Raw genomic sequence first — 21,895 nt, forward strand, 5'->3', positions numbered from 1 at the left:
GCAAAAGAGTACTGAACATTGTGTTAGTAGTTTTTTTTTCGTGAAAATTGTTAAAAAGCTCTTAAAAATATATGAGTGCAAAACTGTAACATCTGCCTTAATTTACATTTTTGTCTGCTGGTTTTTTTATTGTTGCTGTATTGACTTCAAATCATTATGAGAGAGGGAGTAGGGATGTACCAACAAGAATATACAGCAAAAGTATGAAAGTCGTTAGAACTTGGAAATATAGCGGTGGCTGAAACAAAAAGTGTTAAACCATGTTACAGTTTTGCTCGTCACTGTAAGTACACAGTTTCCAGCTTCTTTGTAAGAATCAATGAAATACCTAATCAGCGTGAACAACCACATTGTATATATTTTAGGATTAAGATTAAACAATTAAAAATTGGACTTATTGAACTACATCGTCGCTCAGCGCGAAATGCCTCGTATACGCCAAACGTAGTACCGCGTATACGATGGTAAATAAATTTTACAAAAGCGCAAAAACCCGATTTTTTTCAAAACTACGGAATGGTATTTTCACTGAACCTACTTGCTATAAGATTATTTTTACTAATCTTAACTTGAATTAATAAAGTAAGCAGTAATGGAAAAAGAATAACCAAATCCCATTTTTATTGTACATACATGACGTGGTATTGGATTCCGCATATACGAGGTATTTATATATGTACTATCTAAGCATTTATTCATTTGAAGTAGTCTTTAGCCGACCATGTATATTATGTATTCAGTATATTATAAAACAAATACATACATATGTAAGTAATATTAATACATTCATTCCAAATATTCTTGCTTGGTTTCACTGCTGGGCTGCCACTGCTGTTGCTAATCTCATGGTACAATAAAAACAGGTAGAAGCCAAATTGACATCAAACCTACAAAAGTCAAAGTTTTCGGGAGAGTAAAAATAAAAATGAGCGTGTGTAAGGAAAAATAAAAAAATTACATTTCGCTGGTTGACGTTTTTAAGTAAATTTCAAGTTTTGTATTTATTTATTTATTTTATTTAGTTAAAATTTGTTAATTTGTATGTTCTTTTCTATTTTTTCATACATTGAAAGTTTATATTTATAGTACCTGTTTTAATTTTGTATAATATACAAATGTTTGTATAAAGCGATATATGTACTAGACATAACGTTGGGCAATCAATAAAACAACGGAACACAAATAATGATTGCGACATAAGGGTCATAGGAAGAGCACTTGGCATCAAACGTGTCTTTCCTGTACCTCCTGGTGCATTTATGAAATCTGCTGCTTTAAAATGCTTAACGCACAGCAAGGCATTTCGCTGCAGCTCTACCCCACAGCTGATTTCCCAACGCTCCTTACGCCGAGGGCATTGAGGCACGTTAAAAAATTAGAGATTTCTGCATTATATTTAACACCACATAAAAAACAACGCTTCAGGTCCTGCATTTTTAACACATACACTAAGTATAAACCGCACAACACTACAAAAATGCAAATGTTAATTAAAATTTGTGTTTAACGAACATTCAAAAAAAACAAACGACATGACATTTTAAGCGTAACGAAATATAGGAAATAAAATAAAATCAAGTTGAAGTTTAAAGGTTTGGTTCTCATGAGAGCAACGTCATTTTGGCTTCTACCTGTATTTATGTGCCTTGGCTAATCTCCTCAACCTCGACAGGTGTAGCTGGCCTATGTCAATTAAAAACTTCAGTATATATTAAAAAATAACCAAAACGGGAAAGATCTTAACAACTTCACAGGCAAGAAAAAAATAACCAAAATTGGTTAAAAGTAATCAAAACGGCAACACTGCATACAGGTGCCACTCGATGCGTTATGCCGGTGCCGGCGGCGGCGGCGACAGCGGTGGTGGTGCGCGAGCTGTGTTGGCCAACAGGTGCTCGCTCGGTAGCTGGCATCAGTCAGTCGTGTCTCAGCAATCGCAGCGTTTGAAAGTGTTGGCGGTATCGGATTCACCGGTTAAAAGTCTATAGCGTAGATTGATATTCGTATATTTGTACATATTGCACCGTAGGCAGAGTGTCCAGATTGGGCGATTTAACGCCAATTTGCCGATTTTTTTTTGGAAATTTGGATATATGGTTTTTTATTATAGCAGGATCTCATTTTTAAAATAAAAGATTTGCTAAGCCGATTTCATGAATTTTATAAAAAAAAATTGGGCCATTTTTGGCATTTTTTGTTCAGAAATGGCTATTTTTTAACAATCTGGACACCCTGACCCACAGCCACAGCTCATCGAAAATTCGCATTCGTTTCCGCGGTCGGCTTTTCAACCAGCCTCAGCTCGGTGGGTCACTGAGCTCGCGCGGATAGTGATTTCTCGGGATAGCGATATTTTGGTGCCTGTTTTAATTTTCTGAGTTTATGTTTGTTTTTGTTTGCTAGTTAAATTGAAGCTGCGCTTAGCGTTTTTGAGAACTGAAACTGAAACTGAAACTAAAACTACAATAAAAATAAAACGTAAATACCTTCGACAAACAAAGGCATCGGGGTATGCGTCTATGTGTGTGTGTGTGTGTGACGAATGCATGTGTGTGTGTACATAATACTTATGTGTTTGTGTGTGTGAAGAAAACACAGTGAGCAAGTGGAAATACATAGGTAATGACACTGGAAGAACTCTTCAAAGATTATACTTATCTCTCTTATCAGCTAACAACCTGTTTGTGATGGCTTGCCATTTTGTTTGTTGACAGTTCTGCAGATGAGAAGGTAGTTATATACGTATGTACGTATGCTCCTATTGAGTTCAAGCGTGTCAGTAGGGGAGGGGGGGAATTCAAATTTTATTTTTATTTTTTTATTTTTATTTTTTTCATATAATCGGTTCCACCAAATATGCCTATATTTTCACTTTTTTTTAATAAATTCGAGTGTTATACACGAAAAGATTAGAAATAACATTTCTCTACTGCTACGCCTTTTAACAACTATATTCAATAATTTAATTGAGCTTGAGGCCATTTATAATGAAAAATTGTGTGGAAAACAATAGTAATTTACACAAAGGTAGAAGTCATACATAGCTGCTATTTCGGAGATCACCAAGCCAAAAAACAACAACAGATTACGTGGGGAACTTAGCTCAGTGGGTAGACCACTTGCCTTTGTAATCCGAGGTCGCTGGTTCATATCCCAGTGGCGGCGATTGAGGAAGTCTAATGAGGAGATGTGGTGATCTCCGAAATAGCAAAATTGTATTATCATTTTTATGCTTAAGAAGGAAGCAAGTGTCACAGGGAATATTGCGCCTATCTGCACGAATCGGTCTAGGAATATTGTTGGATTATGCTCCGTAAATTGTAAAAATGCCTGCAAAGAAACATTATGAACCCTATAAACTTATAATTGTGTAAACTTAAAACAACTGTCAAAATTTGTAAGGGAACTCGTTTACACATTTCTGATAAATTTCTCCAACGATTTCTCTGAATAACCTTGATAAACTGAAGCCAAGGCAACTCTGTCGCAAGTGTAAACGAAAAGAGAGTATGGGGCGTTCATGTAACAGAGCTCTTCAATTTGTAAGAATATCTGCTTGATAAAGTTATCGATTTAGATGAATGCCACTAATTTTAATTTAAATATTAACATGACATTAAAATTTGAAATGCAGAAAATTACCTTTCACACATTTTAACACATGGCAATGGAAAATTCAAATTACGTTTGGTCGAAGGCGGAAATTTAAAAGTAGCATCCATTGCTCACGGATTTTCGAGGAGTTCATTATCATCGTTATCGCTTAGTTTACCGCGATAAAACTTTTACACATCATTAACCGGAGCCTGCAATAACGTGAATATGTAAATTAGGTCGCAGAGAATGTCAAACTTGATGTTCAGGACGCAGAGTATTGTGAAATTGCCGGCATCTTGAAAGCAATTGTGGTAAAAAATTTTGTATACTTAGAAAATAGACCATTTTTGAAATGTATTTATCGTACCAAAAAAATCCCTTTTGGCATGTCTTTATTCAAAATTTAAGCACTTCTTTACGATGGTACAGCTAAATGCTAAGAAAACTATTTTCGCAATTCGGCAAACTCCAACTTTATTTTAGACCCACGGTTTCTTCGGAAAATTTGCTTAGAATTACACCTAGAATCCTTCTACATACAAATTGACCCGCCCTAATGTATATAGGGTACATGCATATGTAGGTTCCTAAATTTATTGTGCTTATTACATATTTAATGACGCTAAAGTTCGCCAATTTTATGGCTTTGTATATTAAGCGATTTTTCGCTAACTTACTCAACAAAGTAGCACTCAAAAATGTAAACTTCTGCGGCTACGTGACCCTTATAAACCCTGCGTAACTTTGAACGCATGCCATTAACTTAGTTCATGCGCAAAATGAATTGTATGCTGAAATAGAAGTGAGAATGATTTAGCATTTGCAATAAAATTGGACATGGCTTGACTTCGATTGCTTAGTCTGCATGTACTCTATAGTATATGTATCTATGCATGTATGTAGGTTTATGTGTTGTTATCGTGCAGTTTATTCTGTTGCAAAGGTGCAAATATTGTGTACAAAGTACTACAGCTATAAACATTTTTTACTAAATAATTTTCAAATAAAAGCTGCATCAACTATAAATTGAATGATTTATTTGAAACTTGCCACTAAATAGTTAATCAAATACTTAGCCATGCAAACAATGTTGATAAACAAAAAATATTTTTAAAATTTTTCTAAGCCTCGCACATAAACTTTTTAATTTAGCACCAAATTCAGCTGTCAGTGTTTACCGGTACTTTTATTTATTCAATTGCCGTTGACGTACATAAGTGAGAGTCAAAATTTGTTCATTTCATTTTCACGCGTGTAAATTAAAACGTTTGCAATTAAAATATTTTTATAAATACGTTAAAATGGGATTTAGTGAAGAATTATTCGCAATACAGTCTCTTTAACTTCCCCACTTACTTAGGTTTACATTAAAGGTTGATATGCTTTTGTAAAAATATTTAGCAACACTCCTCGCTACTACAATATTTGGCATGCCTAAACAATTTTTTTACTTCGTCACGCTACCTAATTTTGTCTGCGTGAAATTTAGGCACACGTTGTTATATTTTATAAACCAAATTTACTTAAATATTAAACTAGCGAAATATTTTTTCTTATTTGGCAACTCTTTTCAAAAATCTAAACAACAAAACTGCGTACCTAGAATTGTAAAAGTATCGCTTCCCCATTTCTATTTTCGCCACATTAGGGTGGCCAAAAAAAAAAGTAAAGTAGGAATTTGAATGTTATAACCCCTCATTTCGACTTCGAAATAAAAAATAGGGGTATATTTTTTCGGTATAAAACAATCCTAGGGGGTTAGAGCATAAACATTTCGTCTTTGCTTTTTCACATGCGTTTTTGGGCCACCCTAATGAGCATGCCTAACATGTTCAACATGATTTAGTATGAAGATGTTTTTGAATAATGTTCCAATGTTCCAATCAATACAAAAAACAGTTATTAAAAACTTCTGTAGAAAAAGTGCCGGTTGCCAAAAAAGAAATATTGAGAATTGTTTTCCATACAAAGTTCCACAATTTTTCAACGTAAAGCCCTAGCTACTTTAAACCTGCACTTTATTAGAATTGAACGGGCTATAAACTATATATTGAAAATCTTTCTAAAAATTCTTACTAAAGAGCTCGAAATGTTCATGAAAATTTGTCAAACGTTCCTACTTTTTGTACAATGTTTTAAATTCGGACTTAAAGATTTTTGTTAGATGCGAAAAATAGCCAAAACTTCCTAAACTATCGCGTGCCTATTTATATTTTTGCCACTGTACATATGAATATTCATAACTTAATTTAAAATTTTAACTGTCAAAATATTTGGCGACCCTCTAATGTAGTTTCTACTGGGCTTCCCGCCTGCAGTCCTTACCTTCATAGAATGTTTAGATACAGCACTAAAACACCCTCTCTTAAACTCAAAAATAATAGGAAACGAAATAAAATGGGGCCGGCTCAATGGGATTAAAGCGGACATAGAAGCCAGCACTGCTAACATTACGCCTTTTTGGGACTTTAACAAGAACATATTCATTGGGTTCCCGACCAGAGATGTATGCCAGTAGCAGAGAGGGTATATCCATCTACACTGACGGTTCAAAGATGGAAAAAGGAACCGGAGCCGGTGTCTACTCGGTACTTTGGTCTACCGATCGAGTGCAGTGTCTTCCAAACAGAGATCTGCGCTATAGAGAGGGCGGCTAGTCTTTTACTTAGTAGTCGAGTTCCAGAAGACAAAGCCACTATTTTTGCCGACAGTCAGGCAGCAATGAAAGCAAGATAATCTAAAATAGTGAAATCGGCAATTGTATGGAAATGTCACACAACGCTGGCGTCACCGAGCCGTATCAACGTCACTCTATGCCGGGTCCACCAACATAGCAATATTGAAGGGAATGAGTCGGCTTATGGATGGCCAGATACGGCTCAGAGATGCCAATAGAAGAAGCGGATAGCTCCGTACTACCACCGTTTAGTGATCACGTTAGGACAATTGATGAATGCACCGTGGCTGCTACGAATGACTTTTGGAACAAACGGGAAGACTGTGAGACCACAAGATCATTATGGCCGCGGCTTAGTAGGAAAAACACAAGAGACATACTGAAACTCAATATATCTGCAATAAGAGCCCTTACCGGTGTCATTACTGTGCTATAGCACCAATACTGCAATGGTGGCGAATACCAACAACTACTCTCTGCAGGGGCTGCCATGATGAGGAAGAGTCAATTGACCACTTTCTGTGTCGATGTCTAGGCCTACAGACAAAGCGACTCAAGCACTCAAGCACGCTTCTTCAACAGTCACCGCGGTTTCATCAGGGATAGTAATTGGTTCAGTAGAGTAATGACTTGAAGGTACTTTCTGCTCCTGACACTCACAATCGACAATTCTGTCTCCGACTGAATGTATGGAATATTCCACACACGCCCTCCTACCTTAACCCAAACTCAAAAATTCAATAAACAATAATACACTTTTTTAATAAACATCTCTGAACACGAAAAAATCAACACTTTTAAAAAACTATTTTATTTCACTTTTTTCGTTATAAATCTATATCTAAGGTGGCGAATTTAAAACTGGTTTGGAACTATAGAAAACGGGATGCACAACGAACTAGATCTTAGAGCATGCAGCGGGGGGCTTCTCTACTTTACAAAGTTATGTGTTTGGCGACTTTTTCGTTCAAATCAGGGCTTCGAAGCGGAGTGAAGTAGAGGAGCAAGGACCTAAGAGCAAAGGATGTTGGCTGGAGCGGAGCTTGGGAAAAGACCTAAATAAAATGTATTTGCTATTTAGCTCATTGATGAAAATTAAATTCACTTAATTTTTTCCCCCCTGAAAACAACCGTATTATATAAATTTGCATTACATTTTTACTTGACAATACTGTTTATTGCACAATACCCAGCAGTCAGGTATAATTGCCGCGCCAATTTAAACGGATATAAAAAAACAATGACTTTACAATGAAACTTTTTACTTTCGTCTGTCGATTTTAAAACTGGCTCGGAACTATAGAATTTAGGACTAGTTGGGAACTATCGAAAAGGGGATGCAGCGGGGGGGGCAATTGAGTCTTCCCAGGATATCACAATGTTAAATTCGCCAGTTGCTAGCATGCAAAAGAGAATTAACGCGCACTAGTCATGGTTCTAAATATTCTAGTACAGAACCAGTTCGGTACTAGTGCGTTTCCCGACAGAGTACTAGGAATGCGCGATACCGATACGATATTCAATATATCAATATCGTTGTTCAACATATTAGTTAGTTTATATCGATATCAGGAGTTGCGATACGATATCAATACAATGTTTTGATTCGATATCTGAAATATCGGAAACTTTTCTCTACGTTCTCTGGGCCTATGAATTAAAAACAAGTAATTTTTAAGTAAAACACACAACCGACTTCAATTCTCATATACAAGTTTAGGAGTACCGTTAATTTTTTCATGATCCAATGATCGGATTTAAACCAAATTAGTGAGACAGGAAACTAATTATCGAAATCGGTTCACGTGGTCCAAAGTTATGCGGAAACATACATACAAAAAAAAAAACAATATTCCGACGAATTGATAACCTTATCCTTTTTTTTAAGTCGAATAATAAAACTGGCTAGTCGAAAAATGTTTCGTTCTCGCAAAAAACAGCTTTTGGCATAGTACCCATGAAAACAAAAATTCATAATAATATTAAAATTTCTTAAATCAGGCAACTCTCATGAAATAAAGTCTCGTAAATTTATTTCTGAAAAAAATCTACAGCAAACGCAAACTACTTTTTGCATAAAAATAATATTAAGTAACCAAGTCCAACCAGAGATGCTGAATTGGCATTTTAGGCTTCCAGGCAGATTCCATTGATCATGTACCATTTGTACTTCACATTTATAAATACATACATACATATGATATGGTTTGTCTCTTTGAAAGTTCTAGACTTGCTTGTGAGGAGGGGTAAATCAAAGTTGATATTTTTTCATTTCATTAAAGGCATCTTATCCCAAGTAACTTCGTCATTTAAATGTATGCTTCTTCGCATTTTAATTACGAATATACGTAGTGTGCATAAACAATATATCTTTATTAACCATTTCGTTTTCGACTTTTCCGATATTCAATATATCGATATTATTTTATTAGAAATATCGGTATCGGATCTTGTGAATTTAGAATATCGCGATACCGATATACCGAACTTTCATTGCCGATACGCAGCCCTAGTACATACTCAGCCTGAAACCTTTTCAGAAATTCAATTTCATTTAAAATTCAAATGATTCGCAGAAATTATCAATCTAACATTTGCATATTCGCGTACTGTGATCAAAACACACATATGTAGGTACTCGGTAACAATCGATAAAAATACGCTAAATAAATTCTAAAAACCAAATTCCGAAACAATGCGTGCTCACCAACTGGTTATGAAAAAAATAAATACATAGTTACATACATATGTACGTAATATTCGCATGTGTACTCACCAATAAAGTTTTTTTTTTTTTGCTTTTACATATTGTCTGTACGTCATAATTGCTTAACTGCCGATCGCTGTTAAACCTTTTATAACCGCATAATTATTAAAGTATGTACATTTATACGTTTTTTTTTTTTGCAAAGCTGATTGCATGCTTCGAAAATATTTGCAAATGCATCTTAACGCTGGCGAGTCCGGTATGTAGTCGCACTCAAAGCGCTGCTACTTAACCTGTCGATCAGTCAGTCAGTTCGCTTGTAAGTAAATGACACCGAACGGCAAGTGAGCAGATACACCAATAACTAGCTGGAAATTGACAAACGAAAAAATAAAAATAAAAAATAATTAAGTAACAACAACAATCACTACAATGAGCGCACAAGCGAATAATTCAAAATAAACAACAAAAACAAAAATTGCCAGCCGCATATAAAAAGTGAGAATTTATTGTGCACATGAAATGGGCAGCGAGCTATCAAGACAGACGGGCCGGGCCGGGGCTGTAGCTGTTGCTGTTGCTGTTGCTGTTGCTGGAGGTGGTGGTGGTGGGTGGTGTGGCAAAACAAGCGCGACAAATATAAAGCATACTCGTAATAACTACAACAACAACAAAACAGTAATACTGAAAGCAGCGCGCTTTGGCGTAGAGTTAATTGACCACGTTCACAAACGCCATACGCGTTCGAATTCAGATTTAAACTTATGTACTTACATATCAAGCGCTAAGTGTAAGAATGGCACAACTAATAAAAACTGATAAAAACAATAAAGTTTAAATTTTCGTAATTTCTTTATCTTAATTCGATTAAAAAAAATGTATGCCTTATAAATGTGCTGACAGAGATCCTCTCATCGTTTCGCCAATGTCTGTCGGAGAGTGTAGGCTGACAACAAAATTTATATTTCGACCTCTATGGCCCTGAAGTGCTATTATTACGTAAAATTTTGTAATACATAACATAGAAATAAAAAACGTATAAATTACATACCTGTGTACCTACTTTTACACGCGCGTTTGAATCGGTTAAGTACCAAAGGGAATAACTCAGTACTAGGGGTGCCAGTTACTATCGAAATTCGATCGTTTTACTAGTTTTTAAAGAGCATTGGAGAGGTTTTCTAAAATCCTTTTTATTTAACTTTTTATTTTTATTTATTGAACCTGCCCTGCCTAAAAGAGCCGAACAATAAGTTTTCGAATCTTATTCTATTCACTTAATTTACATCCCCTAGTTGGGATGAGTACTTTCTTAACTGGCCCTAAGAAAAGATTACGACTGGGCTGGTAAGTCATTCCTACGTAGTCTTGAGGTCCTGTTGACACGCAATGAAGATCTTGCTAAATGATTTGGGTGCACTAAAAGCTTCGATACATATTTCGTCTTCCGTTGTTCTATTTCGGTTCGTACTTCTAGTAATCTGAAGTCGCTGTGAATGTTCTCATTTCGGATATACCAAGGTGTGCCGGTGATTGTTCGAAGGATTTTAGATTGCGCACGACGAAGGATTTCGATGTTGCTGCTGCTCACGTTTCCCCATAATTCACATCCCTAGGTCCATATCGGTTTTAAAACTGTATTGTAAATAAGCACTTTATACTCCAGACTCAGCGGTGAGCGAGAGTTAATAAGCCAGTGGAGAGAATTAGCCTTCAGTTTGAGATGAGTCCTTTTAGCCCCTATATGGTTTCACCAAGTAAGTCGCCTGTCCAGATGGACCCCTAGGTAAGTGACATGAATGCTTTGTGGTATTCGTACGTTGTTCAAAGTCAAGGTCGAACAGTTACTCTTATTCAGTGTAAATGTTACTTGCTTACATTTTTGCTCGTTACCCTTTATTCGCCAGTTTGCGAGCCAATTGGCAACAGCTTCCATATGATTGCCTAGGAGCGCAGTTGCTTGTAGAGGAAACTTGGAGCGACTGATTGTGGCAGTGTCATCGGCAAAAGTGGACACTATCAGGCGGTCGTTTGTAGGAATATCCGCGGTATATAAGACATACAGCATCGGACCAAGGACACTGCCTTGTGGCACTCCAGCATCGATTGCATGGGCTTCAGAGATGGTGGTGTTACATCGAACTGCAAACTTTCGATTATAAAAGTATGACTTAAGCAGTTTGTGTGTGCTTCGTTATATATAAGACCGTGTAGCCAGACGCGATCAAATGCCTGGGCGACGTCAAGAAATATTACAGCGCAATATTCCCTCTTTTCAAACGCTGTTCGGATTTCGGTTGTTACGCGATTTACTTGCTCGATTGTTCCATGTTGTTCCCTGAAGCCAAATTGGTGAAGTGGTATTATGTTGCGGGATTGCAGATGTGGGGAGATGCGCAGCATAACACGTTTTTCTAATCATTTCGACATACACGGTAGCAGGCTGATAGGCCTATAGGAAGATGGCTGCGTTTTGTCCTTTCCGGGATTTGGTATCATCACAATAGTCCACTTTTTCCATTGGTGAGGGAAATGACAATGTTTTGTGATTGCGTTAAATAGCATACAGATGCAAAGTACAGCCCAATTTGGTAGCTCAATAATCATTTTTGGGGTTATTAGGTCATGCCCTGGGGCCTTATTTGGTTGCAGTTGATCCTTAATTACTTTTGAAATTTCTTCAGGTACAAATTTCAGCGGCTCAACTTTTGACATATTGGGTACGGGTGGTAGTTGAAAATCATTAGTTGCAGGGTTTGACCTAAAAACATTTTTTACGTGAGCATCAAAGGTGTTTGCTTTTTCTGCGTCACTCTGAGCCCATTTGCCATTGTGGTCCCGTACTGGCGGTGAGAGCTTTTGGATGTACTGGTACTGTGCGTACTGCTCCTCGTTCTTGAAGGCTCTCGTCAGTGTATGTGTGGCCGCCTTGAGCAGTTGTTTTGATGATGGTGGTCTATGAGTCTGCCATATTCGTCGTAGGCGTCGTTTTTCCAATACAAGCATTTACATTTTTCTATTGGTTAAATTGTATTTTTATCTTGCACATAACCTTTCTGGGGTGTGGAAACGCTAGCGGCTAAGTGTAGATTCAAGGGCGGCTATGGAGTTTTCTAATTTAGCACGCCGTTTAACTTATAAGGTACAAAATTGTTTACCAGGAAGTCTCCTGCTTTGGAACTTAAATGTCACTACAATTTCTTATATCTTTGAAGGTCTTTGGCAGGACTTGGAACTGATCCAATACATTCCAGCTTTTCGATTAATTTGGATAATTTGATAATTCCATTAATTTCAAAAAAACTAAAATCCGATAACTTGACAAAATTCGATAACTGGACTAATTGCTATAATTTTCAACAAATTTCGATAACTGTGCGTTTTGGGGGTTTGATTAATTTCGATAATTCAAAAGTGTATATATCTCGATTTAAATCGATGAACCGATATACTTTGGATACCTTTATAAATTTCGATAACTCGTTTAATTTTTACAGCTCCATATTTTTCGAAAGCTACCGCCTAATTTAAATAACTCGTTACACTCTGTAACACGATAGAACTCGATAGACTTATGTAACGTTGAAATTTCGATAACTCAATGTATTTTGAAAATTCAAAAAACTTCGATTCCAACCAACAAATAACCATAACTCTATAAGTTGAGAGCATTCGATAAATTAGGATAACTCGATAAATATCGTTAACTCTATAAATAATGACGATTCAATAAATGTCGATAACTTTATAAATTTCATTAACCTTACAAATTTCGATCAAGTCATAAGTTTGTATAGCTCGATAAGTATCCGTAAATTTCGACACTTTAGTTTCTGTGTAATAAATTTCGACAGCTCAATAAACATTGATCAATTTGAATAATTCGCCACGTTGCGATAGTTCAATAAACATGGATAACGGGCGGTAGCTTTCAAAAGGTGAAAAACATATATTTAATACTTGCGACGGGTATTTAATTTTCGGCTCCGCCCGAACTTAGACTTCCTTACTTGTTATTACAAAGTTTTTATTTCAAATACGGAGTACAACAAAAGGCGAAAACTACTCAAATTTTGCTCATAATTTTCAATTTTGTTGAGCCACAAGCTATAACTCCTCCTATAGTTGAAAAACTGTGTCTCAATCCAGTTATGCATTTTGTTAGGTCCACCGCCTCGTTACGCTTGCTTCTGCCTTCGGCCGCACTTGGGGATTATAAGCCTTACTAATAAGAATTCTTTTTTCTGTGTTGCCGGAGATGAGGACGGAAGCCCGTCTTCTGCTGTGAATGGTATACAACATTTATTGTGCAGATAACTCCGGCTACGCCATGCACTGTATCTTTGCGCAGAACCCACATCGAAATTTACAAAAAAGTGCATGGTTCAAACCGAATTTATTAATAAACTAGAGCACGGAAATTATGAAACTTTGTTTTAAATTAAAGTTTAACCCTTTGACTACACGTGTATTTAAAGTTTTTAGATTCGGGTGATGCGTTTGGGTGCAACAACCCAAAACCATTGTACAAATAACTAAACCGTAGGGCAACAAATATTCTTTTTTTCCGTTCATATAAAGCAGTGGATAAAAATATACGTATATGCGAAAGGCAAATTAATCTGTTTATAAAAACACCACTGCAAACTGCACATCGATTTACATCTCTTTCACACTGCATATTTCTGGAAGTGTTCATGATAGAGTATTGGAATTTGCTATGGAAAAATATGAAATCAATCCCACAATCTTAGAGAAAATTCCGGCTATTTTACAAAAGGACGTGGTGCCTTTCAAACGCATTGAAGCTATTACGTATCTTTGTATGCATATACAATTTTGCTAGGTTATTTAAGATGGCAATGGAAATATGCCTTCTGACAACCACCAAACCGTAATATTAGAAGATAAATGCGTCACTAAAAATCATGAACGTGAACTGTTGGTGAAAATGTCGGACCAAAATGTTGGACCAATATGTTTCATTACAAAAAATTAATTTTGGGCGGGACGAAGTTCGCCGGATCTGCTAGCTTGCTTACATATTTTCTTAGTACATGCAAACATAGATTTCCTTCAAGACCAATGATTTGATGATGAAAGTTTATGTAGGTACATTTACATATTTTACACTTTTAACACAAATGTGTATGCACATATTTTAAGGTACACTTCTTGACAAACAATTTTTTTTAAGTTATTATGAATGGATAAAAGAGACATCTTCTTTGAATTCAGTATTACAATTTGACATTTTAATAGTATTTCAAGTGCTTATCAAAACTTTACGACAAGCACATATTGCCAAGATTGGCCATTTATCTTAAAATTATTTTGTTTATAAAAATGCAGTTTATACTTTAACAAAACTCGTATTAATACAAGATGAAATATTTGCGCAACATTTAAATATGTATCAACAAACTTTCGTAAAAATTTCGAGCTTTTTAAATAGATTTCCTAGAAATACATATTTTGAGTATGCAATTTTGCAGCTCTGATGAAGCGGCTCTTGGAGTTTTCGAGAAAAAGATTCCGCGAAAGATTTATGGGGCTTTACGCGTTGGCGATGGCGAATACCGCAGACGATTTAACGATGAGCTGTATTGAGCTTTACAACGATAAAGACATAGTGCAGCTAATTAAAATTCAGCGGCACCGCTGGCTAAGCTATGTCGTTCGAAAGGAGAGCAACGCTCCTGCACTAAAACTATTCAACGCGGTTCGCGTTGCTAGTAACAGAGGAGGAAGGCCTCCGGCGATGTAAAGTCGGCATTTTTTGGCTCTGCTCAACCAATTCTGCCATATTATATAATTTTGTTCTGTAATTTGTTTATTTATAGTATTAACTACAATACAAAATACTTTTCTTTCGAAACCTAAATCAAGCGATTTTATTGAGTGAGTAAGCCTTTGCCATTGTATGTGTGAGCTTAGCAATAATAATGGCATTTGAGTGCTGCTAATATACAGACAAACGCTTTACACAACTCAAAAAGTTGTTCACACTATTACGGGGGTTTTTGGAAATTTTAAGTTGCGAAATGCAAGATCTTTTAATAAGAATTTTAATAGATAATTTCATTGGATAAAAAAAAACATGCTCCGTTCTTTTCTGTAATAAAATCGCAGCTGATAAACATTACTTTAACGTGAAGTTTCTATTCGAATGCAATGAACTGATTTTATTAACTTAATTCAGTTTAATTTAGCTTGGCTATGAGTAATCACAGTCGAATCGCAATTATCGGCCAGCGATACCATTTATCTATTATCGGCTGCGTACTTGCTTTGAATAGTTTATGCGCGACATTAACTCAATTAAATACGATGACTGTACGAGTAACAATAGGCTTATGTAATGACTGAGATTATTTTTTTAGAAACAATAAACACAGCCAATGCACGCATTCAAGGTCGATAAGCTATTGAGTAACCTTTCAAACTACTTTTATGTAAATTTACGATTTAAGGGAATTATAGACTTTTTCCGCGAATGTACTTAAATATAAGTAGAATAGTAATTTGATTAAATGTAAATAAAAGAGTCGCTTTCTTACTAGTTTCCTTTACTTAAATATGACTTAATAAATGTCACACTTGTAATTTTGTTGATATGTCAGTTTGTGTGCTCTTTGATATTTGTAAAATGTGACAGCTGCATGACAGTATGCAGTTTAAAAATAAAACATAAATCGACACGAAACACCTCGCATATATACGCATACACTCACACTTACGTTACATACTTAGAGAGTGAAGCTGAATTGACTTCCTGAAAAACATCAAACAGCAAAACAATGCCCAGAGGTTTGCGACTCGATTGGTAGATCATTTCTTTGGTTTTTTTTTTATTATCGTTTCACTGCACTTCAGACGACTTCTATTGTTTCTGATGTTATTGTCATCGTTTATACTAATTATAGTTATTCTTAAGTTTCAATTTGTTTTCGTTAACGTACACATCTGTACTTGGCTCACATATGTACACACACACACACTGCACAGTGGTGCAAACGCTCGATTTACTATTCAAAAAGCAATACTTGCTGGATTTTATTTAATTTTTTGAATTGAAAATTAATTCAATTCTTAAGAAAAAAAAGTTTAGGGCAAAGTGCAGAGAAGATAGAAATTTTGAAGAAATCAATTTTCCTGTTAATGAATGTTATGTAATAAAAACAAGTTAAAAACAATTATAGGGTTTCCATAAAATGGAAAAAATGCAAAAGAAAAATGTTCAATGTTATAAAATAATTTTCACTAAAATTAAAATTTTTAATTTTTGGAAAAAATTTAGATAGCCAGTTTTATGGCCTATTAAATTATAGTATAACAATGCGCGAATTTCAAGTGATAATCAGTTACGTTGATTTTTAATAATTTCTTAGGCTATAAAATTGCATACTTAAAATGTTTCTAAAAATTCAAAAAAAAATAGTTTTGGTGCAATTTTTTCGTTTTAAACTCCGTTTCTTAAACTAATCGTTTCATTTTTTAAACTAATTTTATTGTGTGACATTTATGAACAGGAACAGGAGAATCGATCATCTTCGAAATTGCAAATGTGCTACTTTCTCTGCACTTTGCACTAAAATAATTAGTATAGTAGTAGATAGTGACCAAGTTAAATTAAAAGCGTGTAAAAATAAAAATTAAAACAGTAGCTCCTTAAACCCCTTAAGAATGTAATTATCTTTCAATTAAAAAAATTTTAATTCGGCAAATAGTCAATTGAATAGTAAATTTCGTGTGCGCCGCATAGACTCGCTGATACATTGAGTCGCGTAAAAAATCAGACTACTTTTAGCTGAACTCAAAACTGGTCTTAATTGAACACACAGCTAGATCGCACTGTCAAAGTAAATGCTCAGTTAGACTAGACTTAACTTAATTTAACTTACAGTAAAAATCATCAATGATTACTCAACCCGTCAACTTAATCCAGAAGCGGAAATATTTTGCATTTGTGTTTTCTTTTTCAGCTGTTTGACAGTTTGCCACATCAAAAAAATTCATGCAAAAAATATGTTTACGTTCATTAATTTTTGAGAAATGCTAGCACGAAAATCTGGCAAGCCTAATACTCTCACCGCTCTCAATTTTCATAGGGCCGTAACATAAAAATCTAAAACCTAGAGGATCTTAAGTTTCGTACGATAAGTTAAGTTTTTACTAACCGCCAACACAGTTTCCCATACAACAGGCTGGCCAAAATATTAAGATAAATTAAGTTACGAAAATTAAGTCTTGACTAAGTGAGCTTTAACTGACAGTGAATATTGTTGCCTACATAAGGTCCATTCAATAAATTTTCCAGTAAGTACTTGCAGCGAGAGCGTAAAGGAAAAATAGAGAGTAAAATTGAGAACAAGAGAAAATTTTCAGAAAAAGTTATTGAACGCAAAACTAGTAAAAACTTGCAATTTAAGCCATTTTGACACTTTCTTACGGTTAAGTTTTGGCGCGCAATTTTCTTTTTAATTGGGAAGAGTTCCCATCGTCATAAAAGTAAAAAAATATATAATAGATTTAAATTTTTCATCTATATTTTCATTTTACTAATTATGTTTCATCAAATCATCCTCTTAAAAAGTTTGTTTACATTTGAATTTGAAACATAACCTTACTTTTTGACTACTGCAAATTCATGCTAGTAAAATTTTTACCTGCAACTTACGCTCTCGAATTCGCTCTCTCTTGCAATTATTTTGGGCTATTGAATGCATTTCCAGTAAAAACTCGCAAGTACTAATAACAATTCGTAAAAATTTTTTGACATTGAATGGACCTATAATCTCCAATCCCAAAGTGTTTGTATATGAACTAGTTCGTTAATGAGTCCTCTCTTATATTTACTACGCCTCATGCACTCGTTTGTCGAAATATTTTAGTGTGTGTGTTATCAGTGCTGTGCGATATGCCGTGCTTAATTACTAGGTACTCGCTCCCTGTATTCAATGCACCTTATCTGGAGTCCCATTGTTTGAGTTGTTTACTTTCGCGTTTGTTGATTTTTTCGCGTTTTTTTTTTTCAATTGTCCGTCTGCTTGCCTACTTAAATGCATTTCGAATGTGTGCGTGTGTGCATGTCTGTAATACTTAAATATGAAGTGCGCTTACAAACAATGTACGTACTTTTTTAGTCGTTTTCTCATTTGATTATACTTTTATATTTGCTGTTATTTTGTTTTTGTACGGCTTGTTTTTGTACCTTTTGCTCGCTCCATTCAATTGTCGCTTCTATCGGGAGCGAGTCTGGATCCGAGGCTGAGGCTGAGGCTGAGAAGTGGAGTTCGTAATTGATGCGTAATTCGATATGTATTCATTATATTCGGTAGATGTAGCCTAACGATTCTCGCACGGGGTGAGTGACAGTTGTGGCGGTGACACCGACGACAGCGGTAGTAGCACCTAAGTACGTACGTACGTAAAATTGGCAACAGGTTGCAAATTATCTACGTTCGGAGTGGCGTCGCAAGTAACTCAGATTGTTGGCTGTTTCAACGAATTATTATATTTTTGTTTCATTTACAAATGAAGTGCATTCAAATATTTGTGGGTGTAAGGAAAGATAATCGTCGAAAAGCGTACAAATAAAGCAAAATCCTAGTGTATTTTTTTTTTCATTCTTAAAGAATTTTGAAAACGATTCGAGTATATAAAAGAAATGCATTTAATTAAAAAGTTGTGATGAAATTTTGTGAAACGAAAAATTATTCAACGTAATTTCCAATGCATTGCTTGCATTTTTAAATGAAAAAATGAAATGAAAATTTCAAAGCGCAAATGAAATAAAACTGTAACAAAATCAACTCTTATCAACTTATCACCATCAAACATTCGTTAAGCAGTTTGGAAGAAAGGGTAAGTACAACAAAAACGTTAGCGACAACACTGAGCCAAAAGCACAATGGTTTTTTCAACCATGTTGTGGTTTGATATTTTCATGGTCAATAAGCCGATTGTAAGAAATGTGATTCAAGTTGAACATTTGAGAACAAATTCGTATGTATGGCAGTGGCTGAACGAGCAGACGTGCTTGCTGTTATTTGTGGGCATCCAGCACATCGAATTTCATCAGCACGATACATAACTTTTATTTTTTTCTGTTGTTTTTTTTTTTGTTCCCTCTTATTTTATTTATTTTTTTCTTTGTTATGCGCTCGGATATAAAAATATTTAGCTTGAAAAACATTGTATATGCTAAAAACAAAACACCATTCATCCACTTTTGAGCGCCAGTGTAGCTTCAAATTATCGAACATTCAATATTTTCAAAATTTTACTAAGACACATTATTTTAAGTATATCGCTTTTTAAATAAAGTGGACTCATAAAAAATTATCAAACTGTGTGGATAGCCTTTCAATTCCCATAAAAAATTATAATAATACAATTATACAGCCAGAAAGTATTTCTATGTTATATTTAGGTGGGTAACTTCGAATAGTTATATCCTTTGTTTTTTTTTCAAATCCATTCGTCTTGAAATATTCTAGCCTGAAAGGCGATTGCTTTATGAAAGCGAGAACCATTTTGAAATAACAGTGTTTTTACTCTATACTATAAATACTACTCTATACTATAAAATTTGGCCAACCTCACATACGCGGTTTTGCATTATGTTTATACGCGGTTTTGTAGCTCAAACGACGATATTTATGTACCAAAAAATTATGTTCAGTTTCAAAATTACAAATATTATTCTAGCGACAAAAATGTATGCCCAATTATAAGCTACCAAAAATTATTTCCAGTTTTTGAATAACCAAAAACTCATGACAATCTTTAAATGACCCAAATGTATGCCCATATTTGAAATAAATAACCCAAAATGTATGTTTAGTTATAAAATTAACAAAAATTATAAAATTTATGTTCAGTTGTAAAATTAAACAAATTTATGTCCAGTTCTTAAATTACGAGAACTTGTTATGCAAATTTAAGTATTACGATTTTAAGTGAGTAAACAATATTGTCCAGTTCTTAAATTACCAAAAATTATGTCCAGTTCTTTGATTGCCGAAAATTGTAAATGACAGAAAATTAAATAGTGCCCAGTTTTAAAATTATCAAAAGTTTATATCAAGTTTATGTACACACTATCAAAATTTATGGTCAGTTTTGAAATGCTCAAAGGTTTATGTCCGAGTTTTATCTTGCCAAAAAAGTATGTCCAGTTTTTAAATTACCAAAAATTAAGGACAGTTATTTACTTTAACCTTTCCACTTTCTTAAAATTTTTGATATATTGATCTTAAATGACATCATCAATAACCCGACCAGCAAGAATTTTATAATAAATAAACAGTTGTCTGGTTATCAGGTTATCTGGTTATTTGGTTATACTTTTTATTCAGTTTACAACAATAAAATACACTGAGGTTGCTCACACTTGCCTGGTTATCAGCTTATCTAGTTAAAAATAATTATTGCGAAGTGTATTTTATTGTTGTGAACTGAATAAAAAATATAACCACATAACCACATAACCTGATAACCAGGCAAGCGTGAACAACCGCACTATGCAATAATAATTTTTAACCAGATAACTTGATAACCAGGCATGTATGCCTTGGTAGATTCAAGAGCGGCACTGAAAGTCCGGTTAGGACAAAATAATACGAAAACTTCTAATAAAGATCGACTCCTTGTGATTTTCTTCGCTTTAAACACGCAAAATGTTGTATTCAAAGTTTTTCAATGAAAATGGCTAAGAAAAGTTTTTTTCCACTGATGTAAAATTTGTAAAACTAGACTTTGTAACTTTTCACTCAAAGCTAGCCTATATTCATCCAAAGAACTCCTCTCACTTATAAGCGATGGCTTGCTAATCAGTGGGCAAACTGACGTTAAGATAAGTTTATCGAAGAGCTTCTACTGTCTAAGGCCTTGCATACTTACCTTTATTCAATATACATATATGTATTTGAAGCTCTTTATAATTTACCTTAAAGCTATCAAAGATATCGCTGAATACATCTAGACTCTGTCTCTAAGTTCTATATACTACTGCTTACCACATGCACTACAGTACTATATTTCAATAATTATGTGTCAAAGAGACAGTCAACAAACAATTACTGACATTAACAGCAAAAGCTCTTGTCGGTTGTCGTATTAAAAAGGAAACTAATTAATTTCATTAGAAGTCGGCAAGTGCGTACAATACTCGCATATGTAGAAACAAATGTGCAAGTACAATATATGTATATATATGTACTAAGCGGCCTCGTATACGCGAGGCTTCACCACGCGTTGAATGTGTAAATAAGTATGTACATATACGCAGCAGGTGGCAACCCTATTAAAAAATAAAGCCTTATTGCACACTTAATGGCTAAGCCCTTTTATTTGACATCTTATGTTTTTAATGCATCGAACGGCGTGGATCTTATAGTTTTTTAGACAGCCGGCAACTCTATTTCAAAAAATTAAACCTTATTGCACATCTGGACGCCAAGTCCTCTCATTTAATGACTTACTATTTAGTCCAACGAACAGCCCACATCTTATAATTTTTCGTACTCTTCGAAAATATAAAACCTTATTGCACATCTGAACGCCAAGCCCTTTCCTTTGAGAACAAATTTTTTTTAATGAAAGATCTGCGCAAATCTGATGTCAATAATAAAAAATGCCTTCACGTATTATACGTAAGGTTGTAATTTTTAAAAAGGTGGCAATCCCACTAAAAAAAAAGTTAACGCTTTTTTCACATCCAGAGACCACATTCTTTCACTTGCTATCTCATTTTTAAGTCCAACGAACGGTGAAGATGTTATAATTTTTAAAAAAGTGGCAACCCTACTCAAACATAACAAATTGTTGAACATTTAGAGGCCAATTCTTTCATTTGACATCTCAGCTTTTGTAATTCAACGCAAGGATCTTATGAGTTTTTAGACAGG

General features: G+C 34.8%; 2 protein-coding genes across 3 annotated transcripts in view; both read left to right on the forward strand.

The window, feature by feature from the left end:
- LOC118739217 (long-chain-fatty-acid--CoA ligase 5-like) overlaps positions 1-21,895 on the forward strand; it is a 431,825-nt gene that overhangs the window by 257,680 nt on the left and 152,250 nt on the right. The gene's annotated exons all lie outside the window — the stretch shown is intronic.
- Positions 1,883-21,895, forward strand: part of LOC118739215 (cationic amino acid transporter 2-like) — a 38,390-nt gene continuing 18,377 nt past the window's right edge. The window contains exons 1-2 of one of the 2 annotated variants that reach the window (XM_036470404.1): positions 1,883-2,011; positions 18,620-18,848. The gene's annotated coding sequence lies outside the window, so the exon portion shown is untranslated. Of the gene's footprint in view, positions 2,012-18,239; positions 18,849-21,895 lie in introns of those variants that run through there. The other variant, XM_036470405.1, reaches the window with a different exon arrangement.

This window comes from Rhagoletis pomonella, unplaced genomic scaffold (genome assembly GCF_013731165.1).
Source record: "Rhagoletis pomonella isolate Grant_MI unplaced genomic scaffold, Rhpom_1.0 Rhpom_scaffold_00005, whole genome shotgun sequence".
NCBI lineage: Eukaryota > Metazoa > Arthropoda > Insecta > Diptera > Tephritidae > Rhagoletis > Rhagoletis pomonella.